The sequence below is a fragment of the Balearica regulorum genome, chromosome 4 (assembly GCF_011004875.1).
Source record: "Balearica regulorum gibbericeps isolate bBalReg1 chromosome 4, bBalReg1.pri, whole genome shotgun sequence".
NCBI lineage: Eukaryota > Metazoa > Chordata > Aves > Gruiformes > Gruidae > Balearica > Balearica regulorum.
Window position 1 is genome coordinate 35997715 of NC_046187.1, and position 15386 is coordinate 36013100.

A 15386-nucleotide genomic window follows, 5' to 3' on the forward strand; every position below is an offset into this window, starting at 1 on the left:
TACGGAAGAGACTTACCAATACAACATGTGTAAGTGCTATTATTTTCCTGTGAGACACCAGGGGTTTTATGACAATCATCATTTTTTAAAGAGGAACTCAGACAATGGAAGAGAGGGAATGAAACTATACTTTATCAGTCTGCTGCTAATGATTTAATCTCATAAAATTTATATAGTAGGGAAACATTATCAAGTTTTCTAGGTGCAAAACATGAGAACTAGACATTTGCTAAACATGAGAGGTAATTTTGGCAGAGAATAGAGGTGAAAGAAAATTTTACCAGGCACTGGACTATCTTTTTCCTTTTTTTTAAGGTAGCTGGAGTGAGGTCCTTGGCAATGCTCAGTGTTCTTAACCACAGGGGGTTTTGTCACATTTATATGTGAGGAATTTTGTAGAAAACTGCCAGTATTTGAAAACTAAACAGATTGTCATTCTTGCTTTTAAAGCTGTCTGCTGTGTAAGCCATTGTCATAATCCACCTGTATGTCAAATTCAGGGATTGCATTATAATATCTTTAGATACATGGAGATGCCAGAGTCTGTGCAAAAATCTCTTTACTTTGCCAAAGCAAATAAATAAAGGGAAATCCCCGAGGGTAAGGGGTGAATGGAGCAGATGTGATAGCTTTACTTCACATTTGTTCTGCCCCATACATAGATGCCATGTAAGAGGTATAGTTTAAGTGTTGTTATATTTAGCCAATAGCCAGCAGTAGAAAAGTCTCTTTTAGTATGTGGGCAGCTGAATTTAAGCCATATCAACCCTAAGTCTGCTGCAAATTATTGTCCTGTTTTTGGCTGGGATAGAGTTTATTTTCTTCCCAGCAGCTGGTATCATGCTGTGTTTTGGATTTAGGATGAGAATAATGTTGATAACACGCTGATGTTGTGGTTGTTGCTAGGCAATGGTTATACCAAGTCAAAGACTTTTCAGCTTCTCATACTGCCCCACCAGTGAAGAGGCTGGGGGTGCACAAGAAGCTCGAGGGGACACGGCCAGGACAGCTGACTAAAGTGGCCAAAGGGATATTCCATACCATATGACATCATACTGAACATATAATTTGGTGGAAACAGGCCGGAGGCGCAACAATGGCTTGGGAAGTAGGTGGGCATTGGTGGTCTGCGGGTGGTGAGCAATTGTGCAGTGCATCACTCGTTTTGCATATTCTATAATTATTATTATTATTATTATTAGTAGTAGTAGTAGTAGTAGTAGTAGTAGCAGTAGTAGTATCATCTTTCTTTTCTGTCCTATTAAACTGTCTTTATCTCAACCCATGAGTTTTACCTTTTTCCAGTTCTCTTCCCCATGCCACTGAGGGTGGGGAGTGAGCAAACAGCTGTGTGGTTATTTTAGTTGCCTGCCAGGTTAAACCACAACATTATTCAAGATCTTGAACTCAGGATGATTTTGTAAAGCTCTTTTTCAGTTGAGGCATACCGATCAAGCGTAACATCACTTGAAAAGAGAATTGCAGTTTCATCCCTGTAATCTTGCTCTTGTACCTTTTCTACCCTAATAAAGTGGGATTTTTTTTCTGCTGTAAAACATAAGAGAGAAGAAAAAAAAAAAAAAAAAAAAAGTTGCCAACTGGCTGATTTCCAATTTATGTGGGTATAACTGAATTCAGAATCACCCCAGTATTTGGCTTTATTTAGAAACACAGGCCCTTTCCCAGATCCCATTAAGTCTGATGAAAAATGCACTTCACTGATTTCACTGACAGTGGATTGAGCCCATTAAGAAAAGTGAGTTTGGTGTCAGGGTAGTGACAGTTTCTGTGTAAACTGGAAAGGATGTAATCATCTGTAGACCAAAAGAACATATTTTCACAACTTTAATATGAATTCCAAACAAATAAATTTGTTGAAAATTAATTCAAAATTAAGCTAATGCCTGTGCATAGTCATGTTTTTCTTACTGAGCAACACTTCTGGAGGAGTATGTATCTCTTGGTTATCTATCAGAAGGACAAGTATTCACAAAGACTGGGATTATAGTCCCAACATATTGGTCACTGTGGCTGCACTAACTTTAAAAACCATTAGCTGTGGTAGACTTCCTACAGATTTCTCCTATCCCACAGTCTAGAGAGAAACAGATAAAGAACTGTTATTTTCTTTTACTGACACTAAATGGCTAATGTGAAGTTAACTCAAATTGACTGTTTTGCTCTGGGGGAAGAATGGCTGCACATTTCTGATTTAGTGTACCAGAGGGGTTGAATTTGCCTTGCACTTACAGTTGGAGTCTTGCAAGATATACCAGGATGTGTGACTGCTGTGCTTGGAAATGCTTTCTCTCCTGGTGGAACCACGGTTGAAGCCACTCATCGGTGTTGCCCTGATTCATCCCACTTGCAATATTACCTCTTTAGGCATGTGGAGTCTGTGTCTAAGGTCAGATATTTGCACAAACATAATTTTTGGTAAAGACACCACGTACATGTACAGTCCTAGGACCATATAGAATTACAACACATCAAACCCTTGTTCCTTCCTTTCTGCTCTGCACCACTCAGTAATGTCAATGCAACCCTAGTGCCCCTTAAAATAGGATTGTCTCTTCGGCCACCAGAGAGGAACAGCATGACTACATAATGTCTCCAATTTGCATCAGCCTAACAGGGAAGCCCAAATTTCAGCCTAGTCCATGCCCATGAATGGAGATCTATGCCCGATTTAAGGAAATGCCTTCCTTAAAGAGAACAAGAGTCTATGGCGAGATATATTATAGGAAAGGTAAGAGGTTAACTTTTTTCTCCAGCAACACAATGTTCTTATGACACACTGAGTTTAATAGCTTTTGAAGAATTTATGCTCACTGAGGCAGTGAAAGAAAAGTGAATCTCATGGAAGTGCTGGGGAGATTTTAGTAGAGAAAATGCTAATAGTGACTTCACTGCTAGGTCATCTCAGAAAAGAAAATACAAACAGGCTTGAGAGGGGCCTGAGCCTCTGCCCATTTATGTGGATGACCACAGCTGTCAAGTCAAGGGGAAAAAGGGCAAGTATAGGGGCTCCATTTATATTCCAGGATCCTTTCTGGGAAGAATTTTTTTTTCTTTTCTCTTTTTCCCTTTCTTATCCTTTTCTCTCTCTTTTTCCCTTTCTTTTCCCTTTTTATTCTTTTATTCTTTTTTTTTTTTTTACCTGTGCTTTTTTAGTTTGGTTTCTTTTTTGTTGTTTTTTTTTTCTTCCTTTTTTCTTTACTGTCTAAATCAGATCCCAGCCAGGGTTCAAGTTCATTCAGGAGATGACAAAACCTGACCTCACTTCTGAGCTGAATTCACTGCTGGGATAAATGAGCGTTGCAACTCTGTCCAAAGGCAAAGTCAAACAGCTTAGCTTTGTGTGGCTTTCCCCTGGGACAGAGGAAGAAAGCAGTGTTTTCAGAGCTAGGAATCATCTCTTGCTAAAAATGAGTGACCAGCAGCACTGTATCCCAGCAGATCTGGACAGGAAACTACTGGGTGGAAAGAGGTGGAGTTGCTTTGGATGTCTGGACCTCCTTCCACGCAATGGCCGTGTGGTCAGAGCAGGCCAAGGTGTGGGCCAGGTTTGAGTGTTTTGTCAATCAAAGTTCAAATGCAGCTCATATTTGGAGTGAATCACCAGTAAATGTCAGTGGCTAGTTTTGCGGAAAATATACATTTTTGAAATAAAGATCTTTTAAGTGGCCTATTTTGTGGTTAATCTAATAAAAGGTTTTGGCTATATGTCTTTACACTTCTATGTTTGCATTTGTTTATTTTCTACCACTTTAATAACAAAACTGCTGCTCTGAACTTGTGTTATAAATAACTGACTGTCAACAAAGTTGTTTTGAAATATAAGAAAAACAACAATAAAAAATTCTTTAATCTACACTGCCAATGATATTCCATGACTAGAGCTCAAAATCCCCGTTCACATGAACTAAAAGGGAATTTTTTCATTAACTGCAGCTGAGCAAGGACTGTCCATGCTTTTGAACTAGTCAACAGGTCTCATTTTTTGTTTGGTTTGTTAGGAAAGTTCACTGGAGCATTTCAGGGATAATGGTAACATGTTGTATAGAGAAATATCAGCCATATGTGGCTTTTTCATTCTTAGTATATCCCAATGAGCATCTCAAGCTTCCTATGTTTTGCTGTGATCTGTATCTCTGTAAAGCTCCAAGCCAAGGTACTTATTAAAGGGAAATGTTCAGTTAATTTTCATGTCTTTAATAAAATAAACACCAGAGATAAGCATTGTTACAGTGGACTTAAATCCATTTTATGCAAAAGGCCCAGTACCTGAAGTGGATTTAAGAAGACTGTAAAAAAAGGAGGCCGCTCCATTTTTGGAGTGATCAATCTAGGTACTGATCTGAAAAGTCAGAAAATCCCCTAATTATTAATATTTGTGGAAGTTAGCCACAAATGTACAGAAAGGAAAGGGGAGAAGAGGCCTGAATGAAATGCTGGAACTGTGAACCTGGTATTGGTTCAATTTTATTAAATATCATGAAAAGAGAAGAAAGGAGGAATGTGAAATTCTAGAAAGGGAAAGGACATAACATATTTGCTTCATCAAACTGTGTACACTTAAAAGATGAGGTGCTGAGAAGCATACAATATGGGCTTGTCAAAACACACCAAGTCAACCATTCTTTGACAGAGCAGCTAGCCTACTCTGTAAGTGAATAAAGGAGGTGTGAAATAATTTGACTTTAGTGAGGTTGGACTTTGTTATCTATCTCAGCATAAGCAAACCAGGAAATGTGGTCTAGTTTGAACCTTACTAGTGCCATTCTAACCTCCTTATCATCAGCTCTTAGTTCAGCATAACACCACAATTTGCTCCCTCTCCCTTCGGCAGCATTCCTGATGCCCAGTGCACTTCAGTCACCATTCAACTGGGAAGGTCTCTAGCGTGTGACTGCCAGCCTAAACATCTAACCCAAGCGGTGTTACTCATCTCCTTTATGGCAGTTGTCTAAAACTGTTTTATCTAGAGGTCCTTAATTCCAACTGAGGCTCCACTGATGAGCCCACCCAGGCAGTTTGGAACCGAGTCCCCCCGCACTGGCAATGGGTGAGAGAGCCCCGATATCTCCTACATGCTCCGTATTACTGTCCAGGCCCTTGTGCAAGAATCGGAGAGTGGGATTTGACTGGCTGACAGTGGTCGTTAAGATTAGATTAGAGCGGGTGCTGAGAGGCTGGACTGGGGAACTCCATAACATGAACTGAGTGAGGAAATATAGTCAGACCATAGTGATTGAAGCAGAGACTAAAGTAAGGACAGTTTGTGTAGTAGACAAGGTCCAGGCAATCTGAGGTCAGACAGACCAGAGTGTAGCTAGGGATGTGTGCCTAGAGATGTGGAGATGTGGAAACAGATCTGCACAGCAGGCTGCTGTGTTTGCGTCACACCAAACATGCTGTTTGTGGCATGCTGTTGCAGAGAAAAACAATGGCAAAATATTCGAGAGGAGGCTGAATGGCAGCAAAATGTCTCCTGTGATTTGTCTTCCTGAGTTTCCTGTCTGACTTATAAATTGAGGAGTGTAACTGCAACACTGATAGTATGTATTCCTCGTGTGATTTTGAGACCAGTTGTCTCCAACGCATTTTATTTATGCTATCACTCTTGCATCAGGAAACATCACCCTCAGCATCTAGGCCATTAAGTGGCCAGTGAATGATGTCGGTAATTCAGAGCCTCCAGATTCTCGCTGACTGTAAGGAGCTAGACCAGATGAGCCACCACAAAAGAGGCCTCCCTGGGTATTACGGAAAGTTGATGTGACTTGTAAGTGCTGTAAAGCCCATTAGAGATGCACTTCTGCCATCATTGCTGCCAGCAGATCTATATATATATAAAGACTGTGGTGGCTGTTCCTAATGTCACTGTACAGTTTGCTGACATCTTTACTCAGTTCTTATGTCAGTATACGATACCTTGACTTAGTCTCAGCTTCCGGTTCACATACCGGCCACAAAGAGATTGGCCAGGTCCTTTGTCAATGTAGTCCCAGCAGTCTGTGTGTCCTTTCGCTGGTCAGCTGCACTTCCAGCAGCGAGGGACTCTAATGGGACAGAAAGCAGCTTCTGGAGGCTGGTCTCTGAGAGGCACTCAGGGCAGCTTCAGAGTCACATTTACCTAGACACTGGGCTGGAACCCAGAAATAGTCACTGTCCAGTCTGTCTTCAGACAGATCTTCACTGGAAGCCTGTATGTTTGGATCCAGACACTGGCATGCTAACCTAAGACCTTTCTTCACAAACCATTACTGGGCAGACCGGGTGTTAAGCAGGGAAGGAATTGGGTAAAGATTGGAAAATCGCTTGTACTTGCGAGCCTGGGTGATTTTTGATTTTATGAAACAGGGAAAATGGGGAAAACCAGGACAAACTGTGTTCCTGTGCACGTTGGGGCAAATACCTATGCATATATAGTGTTAGCCAAAGGAAAATGATGATATAAAGAGCCTGGAGTTTCTGGCTCTTATTTACCCAGTTCTTCTGCCCTACAGCAGCAGAAATTTGGACCTTTGAGCTGAGCCATCATGCTAGACTTGACAGCTGTGACAGCTACTCTCAGACTATTTCTCTGCAGTCCGACAGTTCCTCTGTACACCCAGGCTGCCCCATATTCTTTTGCTAATCTTGGAGGGGCAGGGAAGCAATGCCTTTGATATGTCCCTTGTTCTAATATGCTAAGGTCTATGTACTTTCACAATGGCATTAAGAAATCCCTTGAGTTGAAAATGGTTGGAGTTTGGAAAGGTATTCCAGGAAAGTATAGAACCTGCTGGTCCTGTTCATACTTTTCCCTGGGCACCCGCCTGTGGCCACTGTTGCAGGCAGAATATTGTGCTACGGGGTCCAGTGGCCTGAAGCAGCGTGGTTGCTTTTATGCAGTCATTTGGCAATCTTCATCAAATACTTACTGACTGCATGGTCTTCATATGAACAGTACTGCAACTATATTGCATACAGAATAACGGAATGGAGCTTTGCCACAATATATGCATCTGGGCAGACAAACCCCAGTCCTAGTCCTTTAGATGTTCAAAATGGAATATTTCCATTGAGTTCTGCATTCAGAGTGACTGCAGGATCTATGATTTTAACCAGTACGTTCAAGATAAGCACTAACATAAAATACTGATCCTTAATCAAACCAAGCATTTCAAATCACGCTTACAGACATGAATAGTTCTACTTAAAGGCAATGGCTCACCTGACTGGCCTAGTTTGATATCATAGTCAACCCATGTAAAGGCAGAAATATAACAATAATTTTCTATAATCTGAAAAGAAGAATGTATTTTTTCAACAACCAGGTTGTTTCCAGCATAAAAATAGTTCTCCCTACCAGCACTGACATCAGATCCGTTAGCACGTATGAGTCTCTCCTAGTTCAAGACAGGAAGGGTAATGTCTTAGAGGAGAGAAAATTATACTAAGGATGTAGTAAAAGGTCAGTACATTCTTTAACACCAAATGACCACAAATGCTAAAACCTCTGGCATCTCTGTTTATAGTTAGATGTAAAAAAAGAGAATTCGCAGCACAAGAGCTTTCACCACAGCTTCTTGAACTTTCGGTGCTAGATTTATTTTTAATGCTGATGTAATAATTTACACTGTACATTTCGGGCATACTGTGTAAAATACTTGTTTTCATGACAAGCTGTCATTGTAGGATGAATGCGATTCCTGCAGGGATTTCTGGGTAACATATTTTTGGAAGTTTCTATTTTGGAAATTATTAATTGCTATTATAATTTCTGAGAAACCATGTAGTGTAATAACTAGGCACCAAGTATATAATTATGATTACTCTGAAGTGTATTTTCCAAACTAAGAGGACATGGCCTTTCTTGCATGCTTAATTGTATTCAAACCTCTCAGAAGTATGTTCAGTCAAGAGGGTTCATATAACAGTGATTGCTCCAACCCCTAATTTTCTCCAATATTCCCTATTCTTGAAAAATATCTCCTTAAATACTGTGTGTCACATACCTGCGTTTGTGCCTCAAGCACCTGTTCTTCTCGCCGAGTGCTTATATTCTCCAGGACTTCCACTGCTGTAGAGATAATGGTTCTTCTACATTTTACAGTCTTCATTTTGCTCCTTACCCAAAGAATCAGCAGTCAGGCATCACCAATTCTTTGAGATTTCTGAAAGAAAAGTAGCAGAACTTTAATTTCAGGGTAAATTTAATAGTGCCTTTTAGGATCTTCTAATGCAGATCCTTTAACCTGCATGGATCTTTCACGCTGATGTTAAGTGTGAAAACCCAGACATTCTCCTGGAAACTGCGTTTATTTTGATGATGTGCCTTTTCCGAATTGCTAAATGTAAATGAGGAAGCAGATCCTAAAGTTATGACTTATTATAGTACAAATGTAGAGAATAGAAATTTTTTAGACTAAGAACCAAACAAAGCCCTTACAGTGAGATTTCTGCTGAAATAGCTGTCTGAAAGGCCAAAAGGATCTGTTTTCTTCAGGTAGCAGGCACACGATGAATTTTGGGCTTCATGTCCAGCTTGGAGTTGGAGCCAGGGATAATCATAATTCCTTATAACACCATGATAGTGTGCTAGAAGTGTTCCAAAGACTGCAACTGAGCATCTTGTGGGTTATAAGAAATTTGCCCTGCGGGCCTCTGGCACCATATGTCTAGCAGGTAGCTGACAGCTGTTCAGACTGAGTGCAAATCAAGAAGAATTTAAGTAAAGAGCAGCTACTACAGTAAAGCACATCAGCTGTGTGATTTAGGCAGAATGCATGCACTACGGTGGGCAAAAAGGAAATTTGAATGTGACATTGCAGGCTTCCTCACTTCTGTCCTCAGGAACATCTCGGTATCTTTCCAACAGAGTCAGCCAGGAGGAATCCCAAATCATACTTAAAACTATTAGCTGGAATTGCCTTGACTTGCACAACAAGGCATCTGTCTCTTCTTTTCCTTTTATTATGTAAGCAGAGGAAATACAGGCACTTCAGCCTGTGTAGCACTTTGTATGCAGTAAGTGCCTTTAGAAAGTGTTTATGTTGCAGAAAGTATAGAACATGTTGTTGAATGACATTTCAATAATAACTGCCTTCCTGTTTCTTTTCAAGGTGCAGCTATATTCTTTATCGATTTGTATAGATATAGCTGTGGTACAGCTATTCATGGGGCATGCAATTCATGCCTGTAGCATGTTGATAACAATTACTAATCATGCATTAACTCTTCCCAAGTCATTTACATCTACCGTTTCTGCATGAACAAGCACTGCCTCTAAGAACTTTGAAGCTGACAGGCTAATCCTTTTCACCACTGACTTGTATCTCAATTCTTAAATGGCAGTATAATCCACAAAAGAAATGATGCTGGCACTAAATGTGTTCAGCCAACTAATTACACAGTCATACAGTTTTACTGAAACAGAGGGGTTAAATGTGAGCATACAGGTTAAATGTGGATGCATTCAAATAGGCATCTTTTGATTGATTTCCCCCCCCCCCCCCAAAACCAGAGTGACAATCTTTCTGAACATTACAAAAGATTATCTTGCAGGTAGAAAACTAGCTTGAGTAATTTTAAAGAGAGGTTTAGCTGGTCTTTTCACACTGTTATAAGTATATCATTGTGTGCAAATTTTTTTTTTATGAAGTTACTATGCTGACTGTGGGTATTATGAGGTGCAACAAGAGTTTAAAGCTACTTCAATGTCACTAGTAAAATACTCCAACACAAGGAGAGGTGTTTCAGATGAGAGAACACTTTTTTTGACAGCTTATACATTTCTCAGGCTGACTAACTTGTCTTTTAGGAACATGCAGAACTTCACATAGCAATGTTATTAATTCTAGGTCCTAGGCTTATTTGCATAACAACAGGAACTATGAATCTGATCACTTTAGAGACTGTTTTTTGGATTAAAACCTCTAAAAGAGTTTTTCACCTGCTGATAGCAGCAATGCAAATCTTATTGGCTTCGGTGACCGGGAATTAAACTGTAATCTCTTTGGCAATGACATTGGAGAACTATTGACATACTTTTTGGTCTTTCTGTACAAGATATGGATATATGTATTCTAATATGGATACCTCTGCTTTCCATATTGATCAATCCTTTCAGGGATTACAGGCCATGTACTCTGTTCTGTTGGTTTTTTTCACAGCTTTGGGGTCATTGCTACAGTACTTTCATTTTAGCAATAAGAGAGCAGGGAAAAAATCTCGAAGTCATACTTAGAGCTTGACAGCGCTTTGCACGTGGACATCTGTCAGCAAAGGCATAGCTACATAGGAAATGCAAGCAATAAAATGCATAAGCCTGCAAGGAACATATGTTTTGGGCATCTTGTACAATCCCAATTTTCTGTATATCCACGACAGCAATAAGACATGTGGTTGCTTCCTGTGAAATACAGGCATTATTAATATGATTACATCTTTTATGATCAATATATGCCATTGCTATTTTGACAAGCTATTTATCTATCAGATACATAAACCCTGATATAGCCCAGGCTTATTATACTTACCAGCAATACCATGTTGGAAGGGGCACACGTTTCTAATCATTTTCTCATTTAATTTTAATAAATGAGACACTTTGTCGTGCATGCAGCTCTCTCAAAAGTCTTCATTTTAGAGCCTCCACCAAGGCATAATAGTCTGAATTTGCCAGCATTCAGATCAACCCTGTAAGGATCATCTGTCGCACTCAGTATCTGTAAAGAAGAGAGAGATGAGGGAACTGGAACGTTACAGAGGACAGACTATAATTTTCTTCATCTGATGGCTCATCAGTTTGTTATTTTCCTCACTGCTGGGTTTGCTACTTTAAGTTTCTGTATTTCAAAATGGAATGAAAATCACTCATCTTTTCAGAAGGAAGGAAATCAGGTACCTTCCACAGATCTGGTTATTGGCAGCAGAAGGGAGAAACCTTTTATACCAAATACCTATTTTGTCCGTATTTCCTACAATGACCTGAGGATATATACCTCTTCACAATAGTAGAAAAGGAAAGAAGAACAAAGAGCTTTCAGCATCCTTTAGAAATCGGTCTTTCTTAGGAGTCCTGTAAACCTCTGCGCTTTCTGGATGATCACCAAAGCCATCAAGATGTGATGGGTGATTGAAATAAAAAACATCTGTAATTACGAAGGTGCAGAACATGAAATCCTTTTTAAAATTATATTTTTTAATTGTGTGAATTAAATCAACTCAGTTTATAAGAAAAACTTGTTTGGTGAACATTGAAACTAATGAAATCTGATTTCCAATCATTGTGGGTCTTGTGGCTGTCTGGCTTTTTAACTGCATTAATCTGAAAGCTAAGGTATGGGTTCTTCTGTTAACAGAAATTTAAAAATACATAATCGCTTTCCGGAAAAAAGCTTTCTAAAGGCTTTAATAAAAATTTGTCAGCTATTTGACATTAGAAGTTCTGTTTTTCAGTCATAAATCTTCCTCTAGTAAAGCAGATACTTTATGAATTAAATATGTTTGTGTTTAAAGAATTTATAATAGCTTTCTCCCACGTGGATTTTCTGACGTCTAGTAATCACTCAGGCCAGTCTGCTTTCTTTTTCACTTTTTTTCCTTCTGCAGGAACATTAGCTCAATCCGTCTTCCCAGCCAGCTGTCTTCACAAAAAGCCCAGGACTTAATATTTCTCTCTGGGTTTTTTTGTTTTCTTTTGTTTTGGTGTTTTGGGTTTTTTTGTGGGTTGTTTTTTTCTTTTTTTTAATTGTGGTATCAATCAGGTGGAAAAAAATCAAAAGTTTGCAACAAGCTGTTTGAAACATGCATGCATACAGAGTGTTATTACACAAAACTCAGTAACTTAAGAAAGTAGACTAAAAAGAGCAATAAACCCAAAGAAATTCTATCTTATACAGCTACAAAGTATCTTTATGTGATTGAAGAGCAGGGCTGGACTGCTTGATCTGCAGATCTCTGTGTTCCACTACTGCAAACTAAAGAAAGGATGACTGTCCCTGGGCCAACCACTAGGAAATGTCTTGTTATATTCAGGAATTCCTGGGAATTATTCCTGAATCAGAGAAACGAACATGGTTAGATATTCCCAGCAAGGGACACAGCAGCAGTTGCAAGCAGAGGAAAGTGGAGGGTGTCCCTGCCTGCAGCAGGGAGGTTGGAACTAGATCATCTTTGAGGTCCCTTCCAACCCAAACCATTCTATGAGTCTATCATGATTCTATGAAAGACAGGAGTCCACTCCTGCCCTCTAAAACGCAACGAATGCTGAGACAGAGGTGAGTCTGCCCTTATACATTCATTTAGTAGTCAGAGGATCTCTGAAATATAAAACACCTCCAAAACCCATCAGCAGAACCTGGCCCCTTACTCATGATCAGCTGGCTTGCTGGTACAAGGCTTTTATAGGAGGCTTTTTTCCCCAGTTCTGCAGCTCCCTTTTCTTGTCTTTGTCACATATGTCTCACCTTTATTAGCTCTAGAAAGGTATTAGCTGTATGCTCTTATTGAATGTGAACCTGAGGGGTGGATGGTACTCATTTCTAGTTTATGCATTGTCCTGTTGAGTTACCACAAACACTCATCCATCCTTAGGTGCCTACAACCATAGCTGCAGCGGGAGGCAGTTGCAAACGCCCGCGGATGTGGAGCCAGCCCAAAGGAGGGAAACAGGCGCTTTGCGTACAAGAGGCGGTAAGAAGCAGCGGGCCTGGGGGCTGCAGGAAGCAGCCTGCAGGGAGCGGAGCCTGCCGTGGCTGCAGCAGCTCAGGCTGCTGGTGCTGGCAGCCATCTGACGCCCTGCCGCCGCTCCTACCGCGCCTTGTAGGTGCTTGTGCTGCTCTACCGTCTTAAGGCTTTCTTAACGCAAACAGGGGACACGGCCGTCCTCGTCTCTCAAGCATGTTGCTGTCTTATTTGTCATGCCCCTAGCCCCGGTAGCACAACAAAAATGCAGAAATGGCAATCAGTGGGTACCCGGTCTCAAAAACGTTTATGCCAGTCCTTCTAGAACAACTACAGCAGCTTGGTTTCTATTCCTGAGATAAAGTTCGGAAGGGTTTTAAAAAAATCAGCTTACCTTTCTTTTCTGCACGCAGACAGTGTTATGGGTGGCCTCTGGGCTTTGCTTTCTGTTTCAGGAAACAACTTCACTTTGTTTAATGTTGCAAGTTCCTGTGTTTGAGCTGGAAAACTGTGTCTTGAAAGACCTGTAGCCTTAAACTGACTCATGGCAGTAGATTTTTGCATCTGCATGCATATGTGCGTATGCACATATGTATGCATATATGTGTATGGCAGTGTATGTATACCATATGGCAGCAAATTCTGAAGGGCATGGAATTATTTTCAGAGTGTGTTTATAATTCAGTTAGGATGGGAAAATTGCTTAGAAGGTGGAGCTTAGGGTACCCAAAATTCGGGTATTACAGGATCTGCACACTGCTTGCTGCCTGCCATGGCACGCTCACCAGGTCGTGTGCCCACTTAATTCTCATTTGCCAAACAGGTGACTTCCTTCACTTTTTATCTGTCATTTTATTATAGTTCAAACATCAAGAGAGCTTCACAAAGAAGCATGATGAGGATTACAGGATGTTGCAGAAAGTGTCCATTAACGTATTACACTGAATCATTGGATTCATTCTGAAGAATAAAAAGCGTTCTTGAGGTGATGCTGCTCTTTTATCATACTGCAGGCTGAAGCTCTGGCAACGTGAGCCATTATACTATGAAGCTGAAGCTCTGGCAATGTGACCCACTCTTATACTAGGAGTGATAAGAGATAAGGCTGGAAGATAAAGAAAACTTGAGAATCATCATGATTTTCAGTAAGTCGGTCACTAAAAAGAATGTGAGACAAATGGGAGACGAGGCCTCTGAATTATGGTGAGAGGGCGAGCATTTGCTAACCTAAGTCTACTCGGCTGTATAATGATGTCTGTCCATTTCCAAAATGCAGGCTAAATAGCTGATGTAAGCAAGAAGTTCAGCATGTACCTGTATTTCTACAAGTGTGAGATACCAGGAGCTCCAGAAAGAATTTTAGATACAAAATTCCCACTCCATCACCTCTCTATAATGCAGTTCAAGCCTATAGCGATTGGAAAAACCAACAGCCTTCGTAACAGCAATCCGCGCCTATCCCCGCAGCGAAATGTCTCGCTTTTTCACGGGGAAAAGTTTGAAATTTTAAATGAAGCCACCCGTAACTATCGACTAAACGTGTGTGTATATATAAATACACTCCTCTCCTCCGCATCTCCCACCGCCCCGTCGGTGCCTTGACGGCGGGAGGGCCGGGGCGGGGGGGGGGGGGAAGCGGGAGCGGGGGCCGGCCGGTACCGGCCGGTACCGGCCGGCCCCCGCTCTCGCTTCCCCCCCCCCCCCCCCCCGCCCCGGCCCTCCCACCCCTCCCGCTTCACCACCCCCCTCCACCGGCCCTCCCGCCACCGGCGATGCCGCTCGCCCAGTGCCCATGTGCGGGCGGGCAGTCGGGACATGCTCACTGGGAGGGCCGCCGCGCCGCGGCTACCGCACATGCTCACTGCCCGCGGAGGACACCGTCGGAGGTAGGGGCTCGCTCCGCTAGCGGAGGAGCCGCGTTTTAGCACCGAACGGGCCGCGACATGGCCCGCCGTCTTTTCCCCGATCGCCGCCGGTCTTAATCGCGGGGGAGCCGCGGCGGAACGTCTGGCGGTGAGCGCTGGGTAGCGGCGGTGAGGGCTGTGGTGGGGCTACGTGTAGGCGCCGGGCCCGTGCCCCCGGTGGGGCGGGCCGGGAGGGGGCAGCGGAGGAGCAAGGGGCTGAGCGGAGAACCCCGTCCCCGCCGGGCGGCAGGCTCCCAGGCCCCGTCAGCACCTCGGCCAGCGCCGGTGGCGGCGGGGCCGGGCCGCGGCGTTGGGGCCGGGGCGGGCGCCGGAGGGGCTCGGGGGTCCTGCCCCGAGGGCAGCGCCGGGCCGGTCCCGTCGCTGCGTGGAGGGGGAAGAGGGACGTGCGGGGATCCCCCCCCACCCAGCTCGTTCCCTCCTCCCGCTCTGCCCCCGGTGCGGCGGCGGCGGCAGCGCTCGGCAGCACGGAGGCCGCTCTCTCCCCGGTGCTGGGGCTGGCGGGAGGCCTCGGGCCGTGCCGGGGAGGCGAGGAGGCCGGGAGGGGGGTAAGGGGCGGCGGGGGCAGCTCCGCGACCGGTGGCGGCCGGGGAAGGGGGAGCTGCGGGACGCCGGGGTGGGCTGAAGCATCCCGCTGCCTCCCGGAGGTGTGGGCAGGGTGAGAGAGGCACCCACTGCTCCTTCGAAAGAATTAAAACCAAGTAAATCAAATCAAAGTGGGAAATGCCGCTGATGCCGAGGCATCTGCGAGGTTTCCGCTGGCCCAAGGAAACGCCTGGGAAGTAT

General features: G+C 43.0%; 1 protein-coding gene and 1 long non-coding RNA gene across 5 annotated transcripts in view; one reads left to right on the forward strand and one right to left on the reverse strand.

Moving 5' to 3' along the window:
- Window positions 1–8023: 8023 nt before the first annotated feature.
- LOC142601731 (uncharacterized) lies at window positions 8024–14216 on the reverse strand. Its single transcript, XR_012835308.1, has 3 exons — window positions 13993–14216; window positions 10530–10718; window positions 8024–8165 (listed from the first exon to the last, which is right to left on the reverse strand). It is a non-coding gene; the product is annotated as an uncharacterized LOC142601731 (long non-coding RNA).
- Window positions 14217–14429: 213 nt separating this feature from the next.
- Window positions 14430–15386, forward strand: part of GLRB (glycine receptor beta) — a 52264-nt gene continuing 51307 nt past the window's right edge. The window contains exon 1 of one of the 4 annotated variants that reach the window (XM_075751767.1): window positions 14430–14691. The gene's annotated coding sequence lies outside the window, so the exon portion shown is untranslated. Of the gene's footprint in view, window positions 14712–15386 lie in introns of all 4 variants that reach the window. The other 3 variants (XM_075751768.1, XM_075751770.1, XM_075751769.1) reach the window with 3 other exon arrangements.